This window comes from Scyliorhinus canicula, chromosome 5 (genome assembly GCF_902713615.1).
Source record: "Scyliorhinus canicula chromosome 5, sScyCan1.1, whole genome shotgun sequence".
NCBI lineage: Eukaryota > Metazoa > Chordata > Chondrichthyes > Carcharhiniformes > Scyliorhinidae > Scyliorhinus > Scyliorhinus canicula.
Genome location: NC_052150.1, coordinates 192368120 through 192383209, shown reverse-complemented (window position 1 = coordinate 192383209; position 15090 = coordinate 192368120). Strand labels below are relative to the sequence as shown.

At 42.3% G+C, this 15090-nt stretch overlaps 1 protein-coding gene across 1 annotated transcript in view; it reads right to left on the bottom strand.

The window, feature by feature from the left end:
- ccny (cyclin Y) overlaps window positions 1–15090 on the bottom strand; it is a 122347-nt gene that overhangs the window by 83896 nt on the left and 23361 nt on the right. The gene's annotated exons all lie outside the window — the stretch shown is intronic.

Sequence of the window (15090 nt, the reverse complement as noted above, 5' to 3'; positions counted from 1 at the left end):
GCAAAGTTTTCCTTCTCAAATAAATGTCCAATTCACTTTTGAAAGTTAGTCTTGAATCTGCTTCGGCTATGCACTCGCAGATAGTGCCCTCCAGATCATCACTCGCTGCACAAATATTTAATTCAATACTGCGGGGGGGGAATTCTTGTGCATGACGTTTTGACGCGCTAAGTACAACAGCATAGGAAACAAATAGTCATTCCATAGTACAGAACCTGAGCGTTGCTGAAAAAAAAGTGGCATTCAAAGCTTTTTGTCTTGCATTGTAGCGAATGTACGAATTGTGATACATTATATTTCATATTTGTGGCAGTAATGTCATTAAAACCCCTGGTTTAAAATGCATACAGGCAGCATGTCTGTTAAAACTGAAGCTAAGGTGTCAAAAGTAGTGAGGTAATTATTGATTTTAGCCACTTGCTTGTTTACAGAGGTGGCTAATGGAAAATTGTTTTGATTGCAGGAGATTCCCCGGGGTATATATAATTTGAGGGATTGTATTTAGTCCTTGCCAAGTAGGTGATGGGACATCTTAATGGGATATAGATAATGTAATTAATGGGAGGAGCCAGATCTGTATGTAGTTTGCAGTTTTGCCTTCGGTTGAGCTGAAGGGTGTGAGAAGACCGAAGGATTTTCAGGTTGTTCCTGAAGGGATCTCAGCGATATCTCTCTTCAGAGATCTACACAAATAAGCAGGTAATTCTGATTGCTAAACTTATTTATGATTGGATTTTGAACTGCATTGGGTTGCTTTATTGGAATATCTATATCTATCTACCGGTCAGAATTGTCATTTCAGGGGTTAAGTATCCTTTCCTCACAGTTCAACAAACTAAAAATTGTTTGGGGTTTCTCATCCGGTACCCGAACAAAAGTTGGGGCCTGGTCTGGTATCCTAACAGCACTCATCAGGACACTCAGCAAAAATACCAGTACAAGGGAAAACAACAATTTATACCCATGTAAACCCGTGTCTGCGTGGGTTTCCTCCGGGTGCTCTGGTTTCCTCCCACAGTCCAAAGACGTGCGGGTTAGGTGGAATGGCCATGCTAAATTGCCCTTAGTGTCCAAAAAGGTTAGATGGGGTTTTTGGGTTACGGGGAAAGGGTGGAAGTGAGGGCTTAATCTAGGTTGGTGCAGACCCGATGGGCCGGATGGCCTCCTTCTGCACTGTATGCTCTATACTGTACGAGAAAAGGGAATGCTGATTGGTTAGCAAGTAGACTCTGATTGGTAAATTCATTGCCATGGAGGACGCACCCATTGATGGTGACTGACAGATAATTGTCAAGCATAGTTTGAAATTTGAACCAGGCAGCTAGACCCGGATTGGTCAAGGCACTGTCCTGAGGAATGAATCAGGGAATGGCTGTAACTTAGTTTGTTTTGCTGAAACAGGCACAGTATGTGCACATGGTTCTTTCTGCCTACAAAGCACAAGGCCCTGTGTGTTAATATATGTAGCTTCAAGCACATGCAAATACTCCACACTGTGAGCCCGACTGACAATCTTCAATTGGTTGCCAACTTAATTCTTAACACATTGAGGATTATTTAGCAAATGTTGTTCAATCACAGAATCACATCCAGTGTTGGGACATTATATTTTTTTTTAAAAAGACTTCTTAATAAACAGAACGCCCAGGAGAGATTTCTTCTTGACATCAAATAAAGAGCTTCCCATCCTCCTGAAAGATGCAGTGATTAAAATGTGCAGCTAATCGGCAATTCCAGAATAATGAATAGATAGGCTGAATTTTCAGCTGCTCATTAGGCTTGGCGATCACACATCACCTCAACCTCCATCAGGGTAAAATAAATGCGCACTATCTGGCAAGATGGTAACCAAGTTTCTACCTGGATAGTCATACATCATAGGCCAATGAGACACCACACAAGAAAAATTCTTCACCAGCTAAAATCATGGCAGAGGAAACAAAATTCATGAGCATTTGTGCTGTACGTTATTCTTTTCGAATTTAGTTAATAGAGAATAGAAACCATCCTATTAGACATCAATATAAATCAGATCATATCTCATATTAAAAAAAATCATGAATGATTCATAAGCCATTTGTGCCTGTTAAATAAAGTGATATCTCAAGGTTTAATGAGCAGGCTTCAGTTCAGGCCAGATGTTCTGTTTATTTCTATTATATGATTTACAGTGTAATTCCAAATTTAGCACACTTCAGCAGCAGGGTATCTCTTGCACCAAAACTCCGATCTTGGAGAGGAAAGTTGATTTTCTTGAGCAGATAGAGAATGTTTAATATGTATCTGCGAAATATAGTTTATTCCATAAGTTTCCTTCAGATGTGAAATGATCATAAAGATGTGTACAGGTGAGGAAGATCATTTGGCATCATCTAGATCACCCTTCTATAGGAGACTACAGTCACTCCCTCACATCTAATCTTGAACGACTCCCGGGTTTTTGTTTCCAACCCTCTCGTTCAAAGACTTTTGTGAGGACTCAGCGCTCACCTGAATAAGCATTCCCCAATATTAGTCCCAAATATGCTCTTATTGGTCTGACCATTTTCTTATATGAAGCAATAATCTCATTCAAAACAGTACTTTGGATTAATTAGATGATTGTGGACTCAACCTGCCCAGGACTTGAACATAATTTTGGCTCAGTGCAGTTCCGAGGAATCACTGTATTGTCAGACGTGACATCTTTCAGATGAGATGTAAAACCAAAGACACGCAAGAGATCCAAAGCGCTATGTGTGAATATATGTGACTTCAATGAGCAGAGGCAGCATCAGAGTCCGGACCAATATTTATCCGTCAACCAACGACACCAATAATAGATGATCTCAGCTGATTGCTGTTTCTGGCACCTTACTGCGTACAAATCGGCTGCTTCATCTGGCTACACAACAGCGATTAACGTTCAAAACTAATTTATTTGCTGTAATTTCTTCGGAGACATACCAAATGTGCAAAGGATGCAATAGAAACACAGGTTTATCCTTTCTTTCTTTAGTATTGAAAAAAACGAGGCATGCTGACTGTACCCAACAGCTTGTGCTTGCAAAACTCAAAACATAGTATCCAACATTATATGTGATTCAACGTTTGGACAACATCTACTAAACAATCCTGATTGTGCTGAGAACTATACTGAAAACCAAGTTAAGATAGTTGAGCTCACATTGTGGCTCGCGCGCACATGCTAGAAGTCACATGTGTTCACACACAGGGCCCTGTCCTTTGCAGACAAAGGAATACACACACATGTTGCGTCTTTTTCAACTGTACAGGAGCTTAGAGAAGCAATTTCCTGGGTCATTCACGAGGGCAATTCCTTCACCAGAGTCAACCTGCCTAATTTGAATTTGAACAAATCTTGACAGTTAACTGTTCCATGTTGCATTTTCCCTGGCAACATCTAGAAGTCACATTGCATTTTCCCTGGCAACGTCTCCACCAGAGCTCACTTGCCAACCAATCCGCACCCTCTTCTCATGCCGTATAAATTGTTGTTCCCCGCCATTACGAACGGCAAAATTCTTGCGAGCTATCTTGAACAGCATAGAATAGCTTTGATACCATGGTCTCTTTTTTCTCAGCAATCCTCAAAACTCTGTACCATCTCACGACTTCATTTCTTTATTCCACCTCAAAATGATCCTTTCATTCGCCTCCTTTCAAGACTGAGGCACATGATTCTTTTTTCCTCCCCTAACCTTTCCTCATAACAACTCCGTCCTTCTGACCCAGGTATCGTCCTCTTAAATATTTCTGCCCATTACTTCCTGAGCTTCAATGGTGTGCAAGTCCAAATGATGTAGATGTATAAACGTAGTAGAGTTAAATTTATAAGCAAATTAAAAAGTGCAAGCAACAACGGAGAACTGTGGTCTGACATCCCAGAGACGTTGCACAATTTACTGCTCATGATGTTATTACTTGCTAGCTGGATAAAAAAGACACTGCCAGGGAATATGTTAATGCAGATTCTAAGGACAGGGGTACATGTGTTTCTTTCCATATTGTTCACCTTGTATTTTAATAAATTATCTGGTATAACTAAGGGAGTCAAGGTTTGCAGTGCTAATGCTCTGGCTTATAGAATTAGATTTCATAGAATTTACAGTGCAGAAGGAGGCCATTCGGCCCATCGAGTCTACTCCGGCTATCCACAATGCTACCGTGATGCCCCTTATCTGATAAGGTAGTTGTTACAGATAGCTTTCACAAATGAGAAGTGCGAACGCATAACTTTTAAGTGGCACATGTTAAAATGTCACCCGGAATGATTGTCACCGAATAATCATCACGTATTACATACTATCCAGGCTACATATATTGTTCAAATAGAGGATATGTACGTTGGATTAGTTTGAGATTTTTCCTCCCCAGATTTTAACCTCGGGAAAGTGAATGTAAAAGGAAACATAGTAGCATGGAGAGGCAATTAATTGACAGAGAGGAAACAAAGAGTTAGGGTGTTACATAGAACAGTACAGCACAGAACAGGCCCTTCGGCCCTCGATGTTGTGCCGAGCATTGTCTGAAACCAAGATCAAGCTATCCCACTCTCTGTCATTCTGGTGTGCTCAATGTGCCTATCCAATAACCGCTTGAAAGTTCCTAAAATGTCCGACTCCACTATCAGAGCAGGCAGTCCATTCCACACCCTAACCACACTCTGAGTAAAGAATCTAACTCGGACATCCCTCCTATATCTCCCACCCTGAATCTTATAATTATGCCCCCTTGTAACAGCTGCATCCACCCGAGGAAATAGTCTCTGAACGTCCACTCTATCTATCCCCCTCATCATCTTATAAACCTCTATTGTCGCCTCTCATCCTCCTCCGCTCCAAAGAGAAAAGCCCTAGCTCCCTCAACCTTTCCTCATAAGACCTATCCTGCAAACCAGGCAGCATCCTGGTAAATCTCCTTTGCTCCCTGTCCAATGCTTCCACATCCTTCCCATAATGAGGTGACCAGAACTGCACTCAATACTCCAAATGTGGTCTCACCAGGGTCATGTACAGTTGCAGCATAACCCCGCGATTCTTAAACTCAAGCCCCCCTGTTAATAAACGCTAACACACTATAAGCCTTCTTCACGGCTCTATCCACTTGAGTGGCAACCTTCAGAGATCGGTGGACATGAACCCCAAGATCTCTCTGTTCCTCCACATTCCTCAGAACCCTGCCGTTGACCCTGTAATCAGCATTCAATTTTTTTCTACCAAAATGAATCACCTCGACTTATCAGGGTTAAACTCCATCTGCCATTTTTCGGCCCAGCTCTGCATCCTATCAATGTCTCTTTGCAGCCTACAACACCCTCAATCTCATCCACTACTCCACCAATCTTAGTGTCATCAGCAAATTTACTGACCCACCCTTCAGCCCCCTCCTCCAAGTCATTGATAAAAATCACAAATAGCAGAGGACCCAGCATTGATCCCTGTGGTACACAGCTGGTAACTGGTCTCCAGTCTGAAAATTTTCCATCCACCACCTCTGTCTTCTATGTGATAGCCAGTTACTTATCCAATTGGCCAAATTTCCCACTATCCCACACCTCCTTACTTTCTTCATGAGCCGACCATGGTGAACCTTATCAAACTCCTTACTAAAATCCATGTATACAACATCAACTGCTCTACCTTCATCTACACACTTAGTTACCTTCTCAAAGAATTCAATCAAATTTGTGAGGCAAGACTTACCCTTCACGAATCCATGTTGACTATCCCGGATTAAGCTGCATCTTTCCAAATGATCATAAATCCTATCCTTCAGGAACTTTTCCATTAACTTACCGACCACCGAGGTAAGACTAACAAAGTTACTTCGACAGCAGGAGGGTTGGAAGCGTACTGGGGCAGTGCTGCGTTCACTTTTGTTCACAGAACCATAGAATTCCCACAATGCAGAAGGAGGCCATTCGGCCCATTGAGGCTACACCAACCCTCTAAAAGAGCATACTAACCGTGGCCCACTCCCCTGTCCCATCCCCACAAGCCCTCTCATCTGCACACTATGGAGCATCCGGAGGAAACGCTCGCAGACACGGGGAGAATACGCAAACTCCACACAGACAGTCGTACAAGGCCGGAAATGTACCCGGGTCCCTGCCGCTGTGAGGCAGCAGTGCTAATCACTGGGCCACCCCTGCCACCAATGGTTTGGACTTGGGATATATAAAACAATCTCAAAATGTGTTGATGACAGTAAGAAATTTTGAAGGACAATACAAAAATAAGGAAAATGGGCAGACAGGTTGCAGCTAAAATTTAGCACAGTTGAGTGTGAGGTTAAAAATGGGAGCCTGAGTAAATAAAATGAGGAATGGGACTGCACAGTTAATGGAAAGACAATGAAGAGGTTCAAGTGCATAATTTCCTGCAAGCGAGAGTGGAGGTGCACAAGACCAATGGAATTATTGGGTGGTTATAAATATGGAGAAAAAACTGTATAAGCAATTCTAATTATGACCATATACAAAATATTTGTTGACCATTTGTAGCGCTGAAGTCTGATCGTGGGAACTTGTTACACAAAGGTCTTTAAAATTGCAGTGGACATTCAATATGGGTTCATCAGGATGATGCTAGGGGAGGAAGCTACATTTGACGAGAAACTTCAGGTGTTGGGACTATTTCAACTGGATCACAGATGGTTCACAGTAACTTTAACAGATGAATTGATCCAATAACCAGCAATGGTCATTGGAAAGCAATTAGAAATGGGGAAATTGGCTCTTTCTCTCTTCCCCATCTTTGGCATTTTGAAAAGTAAATAAATGGACAGGAGCTCTCTCAAAATGTTGACATATTTAAGAAAGGCAGTTAATTCTCTAGTTCCTCAGATTGCGAACCACAGCCTCAGTTCGTCAAGGTAAGGGGGACAAGAGTGGATAGCTTCTGTGAATAATTTGCAGCATTCAATTTGGAAACATGGCAGGGTTTTCAGCCGATTTATGAGCCCCGCAGCTAATGAAATAATTCATGAATTTTTAATTGAGAAAAGGTGCAACCCCGATCTCATTTACATTGTGAATGGGCTCCTGTCACTTTAAATTATTAAATGATCAATAATGGCTGGGTCGTGGCCAAAATTAGTTAGGATGCAAAAAGAAACGCAGGAAGTGCACTGCACAGTCATTAACACAGCGACATTAAAAGACAACAGTGATATTCCCGGGTTGTTTCAAGATAACCTGACACCTCTTGAGATTCGTTCCAGCATGAATATCAACGATTGCTTGGATTGAAATTTTCAGTATTTTGAACAAGCCGCCAGGAATCAAAAAACAGGAGCAGGATCTATACATTGCTGTATTTGCTGAGTGCTTGCTTTTTCCCTCTTCAGGAAACACATACAGTGACTGCCATCTTACACTTCAAATTTTCATTTAAACTGCCTGAGAAACACCATTTCTGGGTTGGGTTGGCAGGAATCAGAAATTGATGTCACCAGCACGGTGTGTTTACGGGCCACCCGGCCTGAAGTCATGAAAGGCTCTATATAAATGGAAGTTCATCATTCACTCCGATTGCTTTGAAATAGACAGATCAAAAGAATGGGAAGCCATTGGTAAGAGAATAATACATCTTGCTTGCCATGACAACCCACATACAAATACGTCAGACACTGGGCTCACCGTTTCATTCAAGGGCCACATTTGTTTTTACTAAGAGTTCAGTCATGTCATCAGTTCTCCTGGGTTTCCACAGTGAAAAAGTAAGACAAAAAAGGATGCTCAAATGGGGTCACTGCCCGTGTGCAGTTCGCACATTCTCCCTGTGTCTGCGTGGGTTTCACCCCCACAACCCAAAAGATGTGCAGGGTAGGTGGATTGGTCACGCTAAATTGCCCCTTAATTGGAAAAAAAATAATTGGGTACTCTAAATTTTAAAAAAAAGAAAGAAAAAAAAAGTAAAGGTGGCAAAGAGTGCAAAAAAACTTGGTAGCAGACAAGTTGTCAAAATTCAGCCAACAAGAAATGGGAACTGAATGTTGACACAAGAACAGGAGATGGGAAGATGCGGAAAAGAACCAGAAACATTTTGCAAGAAGCAGAACCGTTGCTTGTAGACAAGCCCAAGAAAGGACTAGTGATCTCTGTGACGTGGATTTTCCCCTTTCCCAATATCAATTTGAATCTGGCATCAAGTCAAGGGAATAAAATGGAGGCATTTCACAACAGCGATGCCATCAAGCAAGGTAAGTAGCCAATCACATTGATAAACTCCCACAGACTGCAAACCAGGAAATGAAAAGCAATGAGTATCCTTCACTTTTGATACATTTTATATTGCATGAAATAAAGATGGGGCACACAAATTAAAAGATAAAATAGCGTAAACAATCATTAGAAATTATACATTTTATATTAAAAACAATGAAATCATAATGGATAAAAATTACCTATGCAAATCTAAAATTTGTTTTCTAGTGCCAGAGAGGTTGGACAGCAGCATTTATGACTTACTACATGATTAAAATCCTAGATACAATTTTTACCAAGGTGCAATTTTTTAAAGAAAGGTTAATTTACTTTTACATGTGGCGTGGATGTCGCTGGCTAGGCCAGCAATTTTATTGCCTGTCCCTAAAAGGTTCTGGTGAACCATCTTCTTGAACGACTGCAGTCCATGTGGTGTAGGTACACCCACAGTACTGTTTAGGAAGGGTGCTCCAGGATTTTGGCCCAGCGACAGTGAAGGTACAGCGATGTCGTTCCAAGTCAGAATGGTGACCTGTAGAGGTGGTGGTGTTCCCCTGCATGTCCCCTGCACCTTGACCTTTCAAGCAGTGGATAGATTGCAGGTTTGGAAGTTTAACAGCAATTTTCAGTGTAAAAGAGAAGGTTCAGGTCAGTTCAGTGATTTTTAATGCTGTCTGTGGGGATTTCCACAGATTAACTGCACATGTGTGGGCATCGATACTTCCACCATCATTACAACCTCAAAGTCCAGGCCAATAAAACTGATAATCATAGCAGGGACAAATGGTGTCTTCCTTTTTGATCAAGGCAAATAGTGAGACTTCGAAGATACTGCCTGCTTTCAAACAAAATCCCATCAGCAATTAACTGTAAAATTAATGGATTTATCACTATAAATGTGTTCTGAATATAAATATAGGTGTCACAAGAGGATCTGATGCACAGTAGCATCTAAACTGCAGAGAGACTGTTGGATTTAACCATAGAACATGCATATTTCTATTTGGCTGATTCAAATTACTGTTAATCATGTCATCGAAGATTGTCTCAAATGTGCCACTTGCCTCATACTGTTACCGTACACTGGCACATGAGTCACAAGTCAGATTTCCACGTGGCTCCAGATTTTTAAGACTTAAACAGCATTTGCGAGATTGTCACAGCATCTGTACAAAGCTGCATTAAATGCATTTCTGGGTGATATAGATCTGATAGTTGCATGCCTGCATCTCTCACACAGGATAGCTCTCTTCAGATCCATATGTTTAGGAATATCGAACATTGCTTGAGCAAATTAATTCTGTCTTTAATGTATTTGACATCCTGATAGAACATACTGCCCTGTCATGCAAAACCCAAACACACAAGTTGCCAAGATATGAACTGGGAAAGCCAACATGCCAGACATCAGAAATAGAACATAGAACAGAGAACAGTACAGCACAGAACAGGCCCTTCGGCCCTCGATGTTGTGCCGAGCAATGATCACCCTACTCAAACCCACGTATCCACCCTATATCCGTAACCCAACAACCCTCCCTTAACCTTACTTTTTAGGACACTACGGGCAATTTAGCATGGCCAATCCACCTAACCCGCACATCTTTGGACTGTGGGAGGAAACCGGAGCACCCGGAGGAAACCCACGCACACACGGGGAGGACGTGCAGACTCCGCACAGACAGTGACCCAGCCGGGAATCAAACCTGGGACCCTGGAGCTGTGAAGCATTTATGCTAACCACCATGCTACCGTGCTGCCCCTAAATATGGAGGAGAATCCTGATCCGACAGCAGCGGTAGGCTAGTCAACTCAAAAGAAGATCCGGAAGAATTGGCCTTTGTTTTCATTTCTTCTGTTTTGTGGTAGGCGTTTGCTTAGTTTAGATAAAAGCCTCTGTCACGATAGCACAGTGGTTAGCATTGCCGCTTCATAGCTCCAGAGACCTAGGTTTGATTCCCGGCTTGGGTCACTGTGTGCGGAGCCTGCACGTTCTCCCCAGTGTCTGCTTGGGTTTCCTCCGGGTACTCCGGTTTCCTCCCACAGTACAAAGACGTGCAGGTTAGGTGGATTGGCCATGCTAAATTGCCCTTAGTGTCCAAAGGGTTTGGCTGGGTTATGGGTATGGGATGGAGGTGTGGGCTTAAGTAGGGTACTATTTCCAAGGGCCAGTGTAGACTCGTAGGGCCAAATGGCCTCCTTCTTCACTGTAAACTCTATGTCTATGTCACAGAATTGTGTGTTGTCATATTATTAATATTCAAAAGAGTTGCAATGATTAAAATGTAAATATAATTTGCACTTAGTGAACAAATCAATCTTGGTGCCTCGGATAGGCCAGAAATGAGATTGGAGGGAGTATTTAGAAACTATTAGAAGTAGTTTTATCTCTACTGAAGGCACAAACCTGCTTCAAGTGGTCACAAAATGTCCAAAGCGGCATATCACAAAATCATAATATACACACTTGTAGAAACGGGAATGTAGCAGGAGGAATTGTTTTTCTTAATCACTCATGGGATGTGGGCTTTGCTGGCTAATTTAATGCCCATCCCTACCTCTTGAAGCACACCAGTCCATTGTGTTGTAGGAACATCCATGGTGCTGTTAGGAAGGGAGTTCCAGGATCTTGCCCCTATTAAAAGCATTTTGTTACAGTTTTTAAAAAATAAATTTAATCTACCCAATCCCCCCCCCCCCCCCCCCCCCCCGGGTTAAGGGGCAACTTAATGTGGCCAATTCATTTACCCTGCACATCTTTGGGTTGTGGGGACAAGACCCACGCAAACACAGGGAGAATGTGCAAACTCTACATGGACCGGGACCAGGATCGAACACAGGTCCTCAGCTCTGTGAAACAGTAGTGCTCACCACTGCTCCACCACGCTGCCCAGCATTTTGTTAGAGTTATCACCTGAAAACTTTTAATTCTTTCTACAAATGCAAAAAATTGATTTAGTTCAAATGTGCTGAGAACACAATTTATCTGCCACCTTAAGGGTACTACATTCTGAATGCTGATGTAGAGGTATAAAGGGATAGTTTAATATTAGTCTTTATAGACTCCTACTGTACGGACAAGGAAGGATATTTCCATGTAACAACTTCCAACGTCAATCTTGTTCAAACAGGATGCGATTGATTGCAAGAGGCAACGATCATTAAAAGGGAGAGGAGGTGGAGAAAAAATGTTATGTCTGTGTATTGTGGATCAATAGTGTATCAAACCCTGATGAGATTTCATTGGCCCATTGTTTGTTTCAACATATCAAGGGACCTAGCGTACTCTAGCTTCATTCTTCAAAATCTGATTAACCTGCAGATTTTTATTTCAAAAACATATACTTTTATAAATCCAAATTAGGAATAATACACAATGTAAAAGATGAGAATCTGAAATGTATACCAAGGCAGCATGGTGACGCAATGGTTAGCAGTGCTGCCTCACCGCACCAGTGACCCGGGTTAAATTCCAGCCTCGGGTGACTGTCTGTGTGGAGTCTGCACGCTCCCCCCATGTCTGCGGGGTTTCCTCCAGGTGCTCCGGTTTCCTCCCACAGTGCAAAGATCTGCAGGTTAGGTGGATTGGCCATGCTAAATTGCCCCTTTGTGTCTCAAAGATTGGGTGGGGCGACGGGAATAGTGTTGGGCCTAGGTAGGGTACTGTTTCCAAGGTCGGTGCAGACTTGATGGGCCGAATAGCCTCCTTCTGCGGCTGCAGAGATTCTATGATTCGAATCAAAGCAGAGCCATTTATAATTGGTGAGAGTTCTCGACGGAGATTTATGATATTTCAATCCATTTGATGTACTTACCTAACAACAGTCATTGCATTTCAAAATAATTTACTGTGCAAAAGGTTGACATTTTGGCATAAACTGCTATCAAATGACAAGATTTATCACTATGGGCTGCTACCTTGCAACACACTGCTACACTATTATGAAGGTTTTCTTTAAAACAGGCAAAGCAGCATAGTTAGAAAATACAGACATCACTGACCAATTAGCCATCATGCACAAAACAAAGATAAAAATCTAATTATCCTTGGAGCCATGTTTTTGTACGTAAATAACCCTGAGAGTTATCACTGGTCTAATAGAAATATCAATGATGCAGGGGAGGGGTTAAACTGCTGGCAGACTCCACTGAGCAGCCTACATGGACAACCTGCCGCTCAGCGACACTGCAGTCTCATTAGCACTGAAGTCAGCCGGGCTCCCAAAGAGCTAATTCAGATGTCAAAATAACATCAATGAGATAATTTTCACAAAGTTGACGGGCAAGGACCACACAATGTCAAACCTGGCAGGGGAACTGATTGGCCGGATGCGGCGACTGTAGGTTAAAAAATTACCTCATGGGGCAGGTAGAGCAGGAGCACCTTCCCCCCCACTCACCCCTGCCTTGTAATAGGCACCGTGGAAACAGTCCTCCGGCCTCCCCAGCCTTGAGCGTGCCCATCACTTGCAACAAGCCGACAGCGGCTACCAAAGCTCTTGTCCAAAGCTGACCCTAAATCAAGGGTCATCCCCTTGGATCCCTTGCGTGCTACGGCTCTCAACTCACTTTCCCTGTCCCACCCGAGACGGCCCCGCCTTATTTCCGAGATCTGGAAGTTAAAATGGCCCTCACCTCATGCTGAGATTCCTGTAGGGTTGTCCCTGCCGCCACACACCATCCGTCCCAAACCCTCCCTCCAGTTAAAATCAAAGCCACAGAGTTTGCGGTTGGAAAAGAAACAAACACGTTTTAAGCGTTTAATTTAAAGTTTCAATTTTACCTTCTTCAATAAATTGACTAATAAATTACTGAGCATCCCAAGGATCAGATGAAGAATACTACTTATTGCACTGTAAATGATAGGTTGGGCTAAATGGCAAGGTGGAAACAACTCTCAGAAACTGTTAAGTGCCTTGAAACCTACACTGTACTTGGCCATCATTTTTATAAAATGAAATACAGTTGGCAATCTAGCAACTCTTATGACTGTAATCAGTGCACAGTCTGAGAATTTAAAGAGACACGAGGGAAAAAACTGAAGGGTTCATTTCTCCAATAAAAAAAACAAACAGCCTCTGTAATTCAAGTATGTGACCAGTGCAGCGTATATAAATGTGTTCAACCTGTCCTGCAAAATGACAAGCCAATTCCACGGTGGAGGTGCTTTGAGTTGAAAACCCATTGCTCATATTTCATTTGTCGCAGCAACTGCCAAAGCAGCTTAATTTATCTGATATTAATTTTTAAAATATTGTAATTCATAAAATAATACTTGTGCCACTTGCCAATAGAGCAAACCTCCAGATGTATCACATTTTGGAAAATGATATTACTGTACAAGACCCCTCAGTTCCTTCAGAAAACAAAGAAACTGTGCTTAATCTTTGAATGGACTATAATCCATAACATTTATGGACACTTAGCTTTGAGCTTTGTATGTGAGTAATTCATTCTTCCCGAGCTGGAAAAGGAGTAAGCAATAAAAATCACAGTGGCAGTGATCCCCTGGGAAGGTTGTACTCTCAAAAGTCATGCCATGGTTATAGAATGTATTTTCCCTCTTGCTACAAAAGGCTACCATTAAACCAATCCCTATAGTTCCAGTTTGCAGTCTAAACTTGGACATCTGAAATAGCAAGAAAGGTGAACAGGAAACAGGGGTATGTGGAATGCATGGTCATTTAAGTGAGGCAGACAATATCAAGGTATGCAATTTAGCTTCCTCATTCGTTTATGTTCCAAATTCTTTGGGTCCGAGGACTGCCAAAATAAATTGAGTTAGGGCTAGATTGACCCAATGAACAAGGTGCCCAAGGGCGACTGCAAACAGCAGCTAGCGTGAGTCTTTCTATGTTCCTCCATGAGCTAATTATGAGTTAATTGTAGGTCAGGGTTTTTTTATTGTTCGGTGGTGATCAACTTACCAAACCACAAGCCCAATTATAGAACACATTTTACTGGAGGAGTGGTGAACGCTGAACAATAACTGCCGTGTTTCAGGAGGTTGCATTGTTCTTGATGAACTGAAATTCTGGAGGGTGGTGCTGATGAGGAAAGAGTTGGAAAAGCCAACTTTAAGTAATAGAGATGTGGATGACGGCTAAAGTGGCTGTAACATAGATATACAGGTTCCAGAATTGACCAGATTCAGCGATTAACCAAAGGTGGAAATTTGAAGTTCAGCCCAGGATTGAACAAGATGCCAAGTCCACAACTGAAGGTTGCATAGTTAATTGTATATGAATGTTGCAAAGGCATCAAGGCGGATGGAACACAGTACGCTCACAAGGGATTGATATTCACGATTTTTGGACAGGATAGTACTTGTGTTGTGAGCAGGGTGGCTTGAAAATATTTAAACCATGTTCAAAAGTGGTGGGAATGGCACTGGGAACCAATGGGATATGTGATGAATCTAGTGAGGAAAGCTAGTAACAACCGGCTAAGAGCTTTTGAGGAGAGAGTTGATGAAGATGGCATTTAAATTGCTCATAATAATAATCTTTGTCACAAGTAGGCTTACATTAACACTGCGATCAAGTTACTGTGAAAAGCCACATTCTGGCTACATTCCAGCACCTGTTCAGGTACACAGAGGGAGAATTCATGAATGCCCAAATTACCTAACATCCCGTCTTTTGGGCCTTGTGGGAGGAAACTGGAGCACCCAGAGGAAACCCACTCAGACACAGGGAGAAGGTGCAGACTCTGCATGGACAGTGACCTAAGCCGGGAATCGAACCTGGGACCCTGGCACTGTGAAGCAACAATGCTAACCACTGTGCTACCATGCCGCCCACAACATTTTTCTCTCAGTTGCGTGCTGGGTTCCTCATTTCAGTCAAGATGTGTTTTGAAATTTTTAAAAATTTATTCGT